The sequence below is a fragment of the Mixophyes fleayi genome, chromosome 2, assembly GCF_038048845.1.
Source record: "Mixophyes fleayi isolate aMixFle1 chromosome 2, aMixFle1.hap1, whole genome shotgun sequence".
Lineage (NCBI taxonomy): Eukaryota > Metazoa > Chordata > Amphibia > Anura > Limnodynastidae > Mixophyes > Mixophyes fleayi.
In genome coordinates, this window is record NC_134403.1 from 362,853,587 (window position 1) to 362,865,929 (window position 12,343).

General features: G+C 40.7%; 1 protein-coding gene across 2 annotated transcripts in view; it reads right to left on the bottom strand.

The window, feature by feature from the left end:
- TMPRSS2 (transmembrane serine protease 2) overlaps positions 1-11,138 on the bottom strand; it is a 47,159-nt gene extending 36,021 nt beyond the window's left edge. Inside the window, exons 1-2 of one of the 2 annotated variants that reach the window (XM_075197280.1) lie at positions 10,985-11,138; positions 6,357-6,594 (exon numbers count right to left, since the gene is read on the bottom strand). The gene's annotated coding sequence lies outside the window, so the exon portion shown is untranslated. The remainder of the gene's footprint in view (positions 1-6,356; positions 6,595-10,984) is intronic. The other variant, XM_075197281.1, reaches the window with a different exon arrangement.
- Between the last annotated feature and the right edge of the window lie 1,205 nt (positions 11,139-12,343).

A 12,343-nucleotide genomic window follows, 5' to 3' on the forward strand; every position in this document is an offset into this window, starting at 1 on the left:
GGAACCCACACAAACACAGATAAGATCCTGGTCGGAATTGAACCCATGACCCTCAGGGGCGCACGGAGGATTTTTCGGGGGGGGGGGGAATTTCCTCCGCCCCGGAAAAAAAACAAACCCTAGAGACCTGCCGCACGGCAGCTCCGTTTTGGCTGCACTGTAGTATACACTACAGCACCGCCGCAGACGCTTCTTAGACAGCGCCGCAGCTGCTGTATACTACAGTGCCGATATGTAGGGGACTTTTAGCGGAGGGGGGGTTTCTGGAGACCCAAAACCCCCCCCCCCCACGTGCGCCACTGACCCTTATGCTAACCACTGTGCTACCCAGTACTTTCTATATGACCCGTGCTGTTGGCAACTACATGAAATAATGAGGCTACATTCTATATCAACATCCTCACAGAAAGGCTCCCGACAGGTGAGATCTACTAATAGCTTCGCCTGCATCTCAGCTTATAAAAGGCAAACAAACACTGAAGGTCCACAGGGATGGGGCGGAGCCGGATGGTAAAGGCGAGAACGACTTTTGGCAATCTCAGCAGGTGCAGGCAATGTGTTAAGTGTCGCTTCTGTGGTTTATCCTTCATTGATTTCTGCAGAACCGATGACAAGACAGAGATTATTTGCTCTGCTGTGTATCAAGTGCATTTTAAAGGGAAATCTTTTTTTTTTTTTTTGAAAGGGTGGTTTATATTTCCATTTACTGTTTCATGTGGCTTTTGCCAAGATACAGACAGTTTATGTGGCTTAACGTCTCTGCATATCTGCTATATACCGGCTAGCAGCATCCACCTCACTGTCCTCTGCTCCCGTATTCCTCTCTTATTGGGGGTGTCCACATTTAGGGGACTTTAGCATACGGACTTGTAGATGCTCTCTGGCAGCTTTCTGCTGTCCTGCTGTGATTTCCAGCCACGTATTTATATCATCAGGCAGAACTATGACCCAGCCTAACTGAGCACACTGCATTGGATGTATTGTAAGAGCATATTTTTTTTCTTATCTCAGGGTAAAGAAAATTAACAACTGTGCCTGCTCATATAGAGACATTACTGAAAAACGCATTTAAAAAAATATATATATTTGGTGAAATTTGCATGAAATAGTGTACAAGCCAGTATATTAAAGTTGTCTGAGGTTCAGACTTGTGGTTTAAAGGATTCCAGGGGAACTGTTCCCTAAGCCAGACATTGGACTGCCATGCACGTCAGTCACCTGATGTCAGCCAGATCCAAAGTTTCAGCAAATGAGGCAATAACGGTGGGGTAGTTAAACCACCCCTAATAATGCCCACCATACCTAGCGCTACCTGCCTTACTGGGGGCTCCCCAATTTTAAAGTCTCTTATGAAGGAATACGTAGAAAGCTAATACAGAGGAAGATATTCTGGTTGGTCAGGGAGAGAGAAAGGGATACAGAATTCTTCACCAAGACACCAACATGATAATTATCAGAAGCAAGCAAATCGTCTCATGAAGCCCCACTTCCACCCACTTCAGTAGTGAAGGTGGTGCCTTCTAGGAGGGAGGCCGGCTCTTCAAGGAGTCCGAGACACTTCCTGAAATTCGCGAGTCTCCCGGACATTCCAGGAGAGTAGACAAGACAAATGATCATAACCAGATCAAATCCGGGACAGGCAGCGCTATATCTAAATCAGTAACTTGTCCAAATTAAGAGGCAGGCAGCACAGGTATGTAAATGAGGCAGAGCCTGGGGTCACTGGCAAACGAATGTGGACAGAAGAAACACAGCAAGTCAAACAGGTTATGCAGAATGATACTCAAATAACCAATACTGTACTGTCGGTCAGGAGGAGAGGCAGAGTGGGATTAAATAGCCAGGTGATTGATGTCACAGATGTGCAACAAACGCGTGATCCAAACTCATGTCTTGTACTTAAGCAGACACACCAATATATTAGGCAACGAAGGAGGGAGCAAACATTGCAAACGGTCATCCCGTGTCTAAATGGGCGCAATCAGTGACCCAAGTTTATTATAAATTCTCTGCAGTCTCCATTATGACATGTAATGCTGAGTTTGGTTATACATTTTACATTTAAAATACCCCTCCGCAGATAGATATATCTATATATATGTAATGGGAATGTAAGTGACTAGGATGTGATAGTGCTACAATTAAGGCAGTAGGAGTCGTGGCGGTCTGACATACCAGTGCCGTAACTATATATTTTGGTGCCCTGGGCGAGACAGGGCACTGGCGCCCCCCATCTAAGGGTGGGTGGGTTAGGAGTAGGAGGAGAGAAAGAGAGAGATTTTAACTTACCGGAGTTTGATGCTTCAGCCGTTAAGTTCCGCCGTGGAACGCATGTGCGTTCCACTGACTGGAAGTTCGGCATTTGTAGCGCAAATGCCGAATTACCTGTCAGTGGAACGCACATACGTTCCACGGCGGAACTTAACGGCTGAAGCATCAAACTCCGGTAAGTTAAAATCTCTCTCTCTCTTCAGCCCTTAAGTGGAACTTAAAGGTTGAAGGCAGGTAGCGGACGGCTGCTGCGCCCCCTTGGCTTTGCGCCCTGGGCGACGGCACCGTCCGCACCACCCTCGTTACGGCACTGTGACATACCCCCGTATACACCCCCACTGTAATATATATCATACTTGTCAAGTTTATGACGTTCACTTCCGGGAGTTCCCCAAGAAGAGTATCGGCGGAGGGGCGGGGCTTAGCAAATTGCAAATTCTTGACCTCGCCCCCAGTGACATAAGCGACCCAGGGGCCAAAGTGACACGAATGACGGTTTTAATTGTGCCCCCTTTACTAGTGAAGGGGGCAGATGCAGGAGTATGCCCTACTCTCCCAGGAGCACGGGAGACCCACCCGGAATTCAAGAGTCTTACGGTCACTCCGGGAGAGTTGGCATGTAGGAGATAGATCAAGTTAGGGGTGATGTTTCTTGGGGTGGATAGCTGCGCTTTCCATTCATCAGCCAAAAAATATCACACTAGTCTAGTGCCTTGGTTCAAGTAGCCACAGCTCCACAAATAAACAAAACAAACAAAAGTCCTAACCTGTCCTTCTCTAACTAATACTATAAGAAAATAAAATACAAAACACAAAATAACAGAACTTAAGACAACCATTTTCACAGAGAGATATTTTCCTTTGACTAATCAATTCCTTTGGGAAGAAGGAAAGTGAACTGGGGCAGATTTCTTAGAGGTATTAACCTTCTCTCACAGTAGAACAAGCAGTATAAAGTAAATATCCATTGAAAAGTCAAATACACATTTGCATCTGTTCCAGGTGCATATTCCAGCATAGAGAAATCCCTTAATAGCTTTGCCTGCATGCCTGTTATTGTTCTTTAATGGTTTCTTTGCACAGAGACATGATCCAGAGAAGCAAATATCTTAAGGAGAGCTGATGTAGATTGGTTTTTCTGGTATAAACATTAGTGGTGACAATACTATTCTGACCACACTGATGATTTTTAAAACATCTGTGCAATTTGAAAGCCTGTGAGAAACTATGGAGATGCCATATTTCATTTTCGAGGGCAGCACGATGGCTCAGTGGTTAGCACTTCTGCCTCACAGCACTGTGGTCATGAGTTCAATTCCCGACCATGGCCTTAACTGTGTGGAGTTTGTGTGTTCTGCCCGTGTTTGCGTGGGTTTCCTCCGGGTGCTCCGGTTTCCTCCCACACTCCAAAAACATACTGGTAGGTTAATTGGCTGCTATAAAAAAAAATTGACCCTAGTCTGTGTGTGTTAGGGAATTTAGACTGTAAGCTCCAATGGGGCAGGGACTGATGTGAATGAGTTCTCTGTACAGCGCTGCAAATCAGTGCCTATATAAATAAATGGTGATAATGATTTTCCATTCTCCTACCTACTCCAATTCACATCCCCCTAATCTCCTTAAAAGGCACTGGGTTTACAAAGATTTCCCATTTGGATTAAATCACTTCCTGCAACATTTTCTCCAATGTCTCGTGTTTTTGTCATCTGCTCCATCCTAATTTTCAGAGCATTTCTTCATGAGGTCTACAATAGAACGCCCTTCCCCCCGGCCCTTAATGACCCAAAGCAATGCCCTTTCCCACACTGAATACCCCAGGTGGATTAGACGTGCCTTGCTTTGCAGAGGAAATACGCTAAAGTAGCAGTTAGCCTTAGTTAACATACTGGTAAGCATTTGATTCCTTGATGCGGATTTTTTGGGGGTTTTAATGGAATCTTTTTGCATTTATACATTATATTAAGAGAATCCTGCAATAAAGTTTGAACATACAACCCCCCCAAAAAAGCATTAATTACCACGATACTAACAAGCCAACAAGGACTAGCTATTACTTTGGTTGCTTGATGTCTTTCTATTGAAACTGAGGAAAGCCTAATGAGCCTGCAATCGTAGACATTCAGTCTGGGGACGTTGCTTTGAAACTATTTTTATTACATGCATCACTTTTGTTTGTGCAGAGCTGTTTAGCAAATTGCTAGGAGCGTGCAACATTGAGGTGCAAAATGGATCCCATTAAAATAGGAGACCCAAAGACCGCCAGTTCTGAGTTGGCGCAAAATTAGTCCTTGTGTTGAGTGAAAATGACTATGCTCCCCTCTACACAGCAAGGAACACCCCTAAAATGCAGGCTCTCCACCCTTTATCTCATTTTAATAATTACACGCTACAAAATGAAATATGCAAACCTCCATACAGTAAAGGAAGGTATATAGTCCACACTAGAAATAGATTAACCCTTTATCTTTATATGAAACAGTGGATATACTCCGTTCTGTGCAAGAAACTGTGTTCACTCAAAACATTATGCTTTATTATGGTCTTGCTGACCACCATCTATGGAATATTGGGTCCCTTTAGAAATAAATCATTTGATATAAAACGGAGGTTGTGTGCAGATTTGTAAAGATATTTGTATGGAAAGCACAGCCTTAAAGTTAGAAAGAGCAATTTTTAACTGCAGTTCAGGTTCCACTAAGGCCGCGACATTATGTACATGAAACAAACACAGAATCTGTGTGCGCTAGATACCACGGTAGTCATGAAATAATCAATTGCAAAGTGATTAAAGTCTCATTTTGAAACCTAAGAAGGAAAAAATCAGGTAAAAAGTAAACAAATCATAAATTATCTAAAAGAGGAAGGCACAAAAATAAGTTGACGAGGTACATTTAGATCCGGTGATTTTTGCCAAACCACATCTGGGTGGTAAAAAAAATAATTAAAATCGCACAACTACAGTTCCTAATCACACCGAATTACCAGATCACATAGGGTCTAATAAGTGAAGAAACCATCTGCTATGATCAATATTTTCTTCTTCCCCATCTGATAGAACAAAAATCTTATCAGTATATTGTAGATCTCAGAGATTGTTGGTAATGCATGTGATGATTTGGGCCCAAAAAAAAATATTCAACCAATTACTTGTTTACGGTACTTAATTTCCCAGAATTCAATGAAAACGCTCTATCATTATCTATGTCCTTTTCGGGATAGGTTCCGATAATAAGAGCAACAGTACCGCATAACTGTGTGCATTTTCCTATTTTCTTATTAACACTTATATTGATCTTCTGTCTTGTTAGTCAAAGATTTATTTATAAGAGAGATTCTTGATATATCATTCATATGAGGTTCATAAGTTCATATGCTCCCTTTGTTATTGAAATGTGATTTTAAGCGATATAAAATATTTTTCTACTTTTATTTTTTAAGATAAAAAAAAATAAAAAAATTTAATTTAAAAGCCATTTGTTAAAACACCAATTAATATTTAACGTGTAGTTTAAAAAAACAAAACAAATAAAAAAAAATGAAAAATAAAAATCAAACTTGAACTACCAAAAGAATGAAGCATCTATCATTTTATTTACATATATTAATTACCAAAAAGGGCAGTTATATACTTCCCAAATCCCGCAAATCTAAATGTCATGGTAACCACTTTTAGAACACACTTCTACAACCAAAAAGATAAACACAACTTAACAATTTTACTATTGGAAGCATCACAAAATCATGTTCTGAATAATAACAATAATAATAACAATAACAATAACAATAATAATAATAATAATAATAATAATATAATAATACATTAAAAGAGTTCTTACATTTTTTAAAGAAATCTCAGCATGGGGGAGAAATCTCTACAGGTTTCAAACAATATTACAACATTGTAAATGATATATTAATTATATTTAAAAGTTATCTATAATTCTAAAAAAAATATAAAGTAGATCATATTTTATCTGTACATATCTTTATGCAGAATTAAAAAAGTGAGAGTTGTAGAGAAGACCATAAATGCAAGAGGGACATGTATAAAAACCAAGGCATGGTAAATACTTCTAATTTCATACCTGGATTTGCCTCTCTTGTACCCGTTGGAGAGCTCCACTTCTCAGTTGCTACCTCCTGTATAGTGCTGAATAAAGCAAATGAGTAACCTATTGACACAGGTGTAGAAAGCTCTCCTCCCTCAAAACTGAGATCACACCTCCTACCAAGGAAAAGAGGCAGATTCCTGGGCTTAACCCATTCAGGGATAGAGCATCTTGTAAGGAAATAACGTGTAGCTCACAGCTGTGTCTCCCAGCCCTGGGGAAATAACAAAACAAGAGCAATTATGTTGCTCAGGTAGAAGCAAACATCAGACCCAGGTTTGTTCCATAGTGTGAACTCACCACTGAAGCATGTAATATGGCACAGTACGGCAAGGATACAGTTTCAGCAACACCTATATTGCTCTACGTGCAGGATACTAAACCAGGAAAAGAGAAATGTAGCGTTAAACTCTTTTAGAGTATCAGAATACAAAAGATACAGGTAGATTTTTTTTCTCGCAGAAGCCATTGCCCTATAAATTTGTACCATAGTACATACCTCCTTCACTGGGCACAATAATAGGGCTGAAGGGTTTCTACCAGCCTCTGCTGGAGTATGGCACATCCGCCCTCCAAGTATTCTGCCAGCTGTGATATTGCAGCACGTATCAAGAAACTGGTTTAATATTGCTGCATGTACGGCTTGAAAACAATTATTATTTTATTTATAAAGTGCCAACATTGATTTACGCAGCACAGTAAATTGAGGGGATCTTGGTACAAATACATAATATAGAATAACATGAAAGAGAAGGTGAATGATTGCAATATCCACTTGAGCTTACAATCTAAGAGGTGTGGTGGATACTTGGTAGGTAAGGTAGGGGAACACCAATTGTAGCTGGTGGTGGGAAAGCGTGGGTGTGGCTACCGTAAGGCAGCAGCGGTAGCAGTCCACAATGTTAAAGCATTGGCGACTGGGATTTCTGTGCCGCTTCTGCAGGTGTGGTATCGTTGGAATAGGGAAAGATTGGAAGGTTGAGACATGGTAAATCTGGAATCATGGAAATCTTAAAACAGTAAGCTGCTGGCAACTATGAAATTGACCGGAGGATTATTGGGAAAGGTTGAAAGATAAACACATATGGCCACTGTTGGCCTGTGCGGGTTAGTTATCTTCCAACAGGACGAAGGGACCCCTAATAACACCTAGGGGTAAATGTATCAAGCTGAGAGTTTTCCGGCGGGTTTGAAAAACTAATCAGATTCTAGCTATCATTTATTTAGTACATTCTACAAAATTACAGCTAGAATCTGTTGCTATAGGCAACATCTCCACTTTTTAAACTTGCCAGAAAAGTCTCAGCTTGATACATTTACCCCCAGAAGTGATCCTCCAAAGAACAGAAACAACTCGATCTTGTCCTATTTGGTCATCTACTTGTGTGGTCAAATTGGATATCAAACCCATTGCTGGGACTTGCACCGAGTGTCAGGATCGGCCCGTGTGTCTCTTTGCCATATTACCACTGTAAAACTGACTGACTGGCAGTCTGGGTAAATGGCAGCAGTTATTTCAATGACCTCTGTATATAAACTTACTTTGTTGTATTTAGAGACCAGATAGGATTACAATGGGGGACATTTGTGAAAACTGTAAAAAGTGGTATTGCCCAGCTCAACAAATCTGGCGATAAGCTGTAGCTAACAGGGTGCCGTCAACAACAGTTTCAATGTATGGCACCATATTGTTATTTGGGTATATTTCATTGGTTGTCTTGATTGTACAGTGTGCACCGGAGGTGAGTCCACTCTCGGTTAAGGAACAAGCAGTACAAACATCCAGGGCCACAGAGATTAATTTCGGGCCCTGGTGAGGCCACTTCTCCCTGGTGACACCCCTCCCTAGGTGACATTCAAAGCTTCAGCAAAAGTTGTTTCTGCGCATGCAGTCTAAGGGGGGGGGGGGGGGAGGTTTACCGAGTGGACCAATATCATTATCATTATCACCATTTATTTATATAGCGCAACTGATTCCGCAGCGCTGTACAGAGAACTTACTCACATTAGTCCCTGCCCCATTGGAGCTTACAGTCTAAATTCCCTAACACACACAGACAGACAGAGAGAGACTAGGGTCAATTTTGATAGCAGCCAATTAACCTACTAGTATGTTTTTGAGTGTGGGAGGAAACCGTAGCAAACCCACACAAACACGGGGAGAACATACAAACTCCACACAGATAAGGCCATGGTCTGGAATTAAACTCATGACTCCAGCGCTGTGAGGCAGAAGTGCTAACCACTGAGCCACCGTGCTGCCAATAGGAAGCTATAGCTGTGTGCTTCCATTAATTGTGGCTCTACACATTCAACTGTTCTTTATCACATATGTTGGGGTATCTTACATTGTTTAGCAGCTGTGTTAATATATAATATTTTCTTGTGGTTTTACAGCGAACTGAACTTGAGCGCAAAGCTTATTCCAAATTACAACTGCAGTCCTTAAAAATATTGGCTTTTCTCGTAAAGTCAACATATTGATAGTAATAGGCTACTATACACCATGTAGTTTTTAACAATGATATGTACTCAGCCTTGGCTAGGCCTTACACGGCCCTCGCCATGTTTTACCTATATCATACTTCCTATATTTCTGTTTGTACTTTGATGTGATTCCCACAATTGTACAGTGCTCAACAAAATTCTGGTGCTTCATAAATATTGTATCACTGTAATTTCTTAACTTCTGCCATGGTATTTAGATCTGTTTCAACTATATTAAGAAAAACAAAATAAGTCTATTTATTCATTGGTCCATGATTAGTTGGAAAGTAAAGTTGGAAGAACGATCCCCAACAACAAAAACTGCAGCGAGTAACAATGTTCTATTGGGGAAGAGAACTGCGCTCCCTCTAGATCAGTGTGCAATGGTCTATTAATGCTGATTTGTGGAGGGTTCATTCTCAGTTCCACCCTAATAAAGTTACAGAGATTTATCTAGATCCCCGGCGCAAAAAATCAAAAACTATGAAAGAAAAAGATCTGCTTGTGCGTATAGAGGTCTATGCTCTCGGTATATCGGTGGATATAGCAGAAGAATCTTGTGTCGAAGGTTCTATATCAATATCAGAGTCCAACATTATGACTGTTCTTCAGAATCCATAATCGTGTTGTCTGCCGGTGACCTGTTAAGCAGGTACTTCAGCTCACACCTCTACTCGGTGAAGGACAGGTGTGTTGGATACTTTTCATTTTTACATATTATCAATATATTTGTATATTCTGAATCTGTTCTTTCTCCTTTAAGAACTGAAATGCTGCATATGCTTCTGAATAACAGATTGGGCCTGATTCATCAAAGTGAGTTTCTGACGATTTTGAGCATATCGTACACATCGTAGCATTTTTTTTATCACTCATTTTGGAGAGGGTTATCTTTACACGAGCTTCAATTAAATTTTTAACACACTTTTTTTTTGCTCAAACGGTCCTATTGTGGACAAGTGGATGATCCATTGAAAGTATAGGGAGGGAGAAGCGTTAAAAGCTATTCAATTCTTTTTTAACGCGGCGCGGTGAACTGTCAAATTTCCAGTTTTATCTCGCACCTCTCATGGCTGTGCACATAATTGAAAACATAAGAAAACTATTGAAATCATGTAATAACGTAAAAAAGAAAAGAAAAATGAATGTTTCTCAGTAATGCATAACCTGAAAGAGGTTGTTTTTTTTTCAAAAAGATGTAAAAAAAATAAAAATAAAAATGAAACACAATTATCACTAATTAATATATGTATGTATGTATGTACTAATATGTATGTACTAATGTGTTTTGTCATGGTATAGATGATTGTATAGTAAAAAAAGTAAAAAATAAAGTACAGTAAAAAAAAAAGTACTGTATGTAGATATTACAAAATAGAAGTTTGTTTAATACATAAAAATGTATGCCAAAGGATTTTTTCATTATAGATGATCGCGTTAAACCCTCCCCTTCACTCCCCATAAAATTGACTAGCACCAATGATTACCGAGCGGGGGCTGACTTACCTGTTTTTTAATTGAATTGTATGATTTTTTACGCTGCGTTAGCTAAAAACGATCGCACCAACGGGTCAAAACCAGGCGACAAAAAAACAAAACGGTCAATTGAATTCCCCCCTTAGAACCCCTTTTCTTTCCATCTCAAAACAGAATTCATTCTGTATTCATATGATATGTGGTTAAAGATGGAGGAGGAAGAGCAGGATGATAGCTCAATAGATGCGGTAAATTCCCTTATATCCAAATATTTGCTTAGAGTTTTCGAATACACCTTTTACCTGGGTAGGATAATCTTTACTAATTTCACAATCCAGGTGTACATAGACTATTACTCCGGCCAACACATCTTCCAGTTGCACTCCATCCGGGAATTGCATTTCTAGGCAAATTTTTCCCAAAATGCTTAAAAGCATCCACTGCACAAAAATAAAAAGTAAATGTAATAATAGCAGTTTCAATGACCTCTCACATTCATAATTAATTTACACCATAAATCAAGCTAAAACGATGATTATTTAGGAGAAAAATGGGTATATTGTACTAATGTTTTACTACTTAAAAGTTTGGTTCTAAAGAGGTTAAAGGTTGTGACATTTATGCTTACAAACAGTGCCCACCATCAGTTTGTTTCAGCTTTCTGCAAACCAAGGCCCACTTATGTCAAAACAACTCCAGAAGCGCGCTAGTTGTATCAGACAGGAGTAGTAGTGCAAATCCAAAGCGGTTTCTAGGATGAAGTGAGTTTGCTTACAGACAGCAGACATTCCCCCCCTCTCCTCACCCTCCTATTTGAACAAGTGTCTGATAAGGGTGTAATGTGCTTCCGCCCCCAGTTGTAAACGGCTGTGTTGCCGATAGAATCCAGTGGGTGGAAATGATTAGCGCACACACAGGGAAGGACTTATCTAGAAATACGATAAGAACGTTTGTGCTGTTTCAAAAGTGATGTTTAATTGTTATTCCTAGCAAGATCTGTCACAGAATATAGTGCCAGCTTTATGTGCCAAAGTTCTAGAAATATCATTCTTTACAACTGCGTAAGATAATTCGCATGGGTAAATCTTTTAAAAATTATTAAAAATAAATGAAAAAAAAAAAGGTCCTGAACATTGTACCTTACTATACAACACTGATACCCCATTCATACTGCACCAAAATCCCGCGGTTTTTGCCGGGGCGAGCTCAAACGACCCGGGTCTTTGTGCAGTATGAATGGTACAAGTCAAAAATCCTGGGTCTAAAAACCCAGGTCTTCAACCCGGGATTTATCGTGGGGTAATTCCCGGGTCGGACCCGGGTTGCCTGCACTATGAATGGTGCAACCCGGGTTTTTCAACCCGGGTTGCACAGAAAACAAGCTGATTGGCCATCTGGAGGATGATGTCATCGGTTGGAGCCCGTGGAAGATTCGAGAAGGAGTTTAGGAGAAATGGTGGATGGTGGAGTACAGATCAACCTGAAGCAGAATCGGAGTTTGTTGGAGAAAATTGCTTTCATTTCACTGAAAATGTGGTAATGTGGTAAACAATCACTACCCACTTTTACATCATCTTTATGCGTCAAAAAACCAGTCACCTTTTAATGACATCACCATTTTTCAGCCAATGAAAACTGCTCTGGTGATGACTCCCACAAATTGCCAGGGCACAGACTTGTGCAGTATGAATGGGGTCAACCCGGGAAATTCCCGGGTCCGAGGTGCAGTATGAATGGTGTTTTTGAGCTGGGACGCTCCGAGCCCCGGCAAAAACCCGGCTTGAAAAACCCGGGATATTGCCGGGGCGGCAGTATGAAAGCGGCATAACATTCCTCCCAGCATCTAGAATCCCAAAAGCGGGTCATTATAAGCCCCACCGCCATTCCACCAAACCCCGCCCACAAACAAGGACCTTATGTTTAAACTCCACCCAATTTCCTGTTAAGTCCCACCCTATCTGCTGTCAACAAATCGGGATGTTGCAAGCTGTAACAAACAA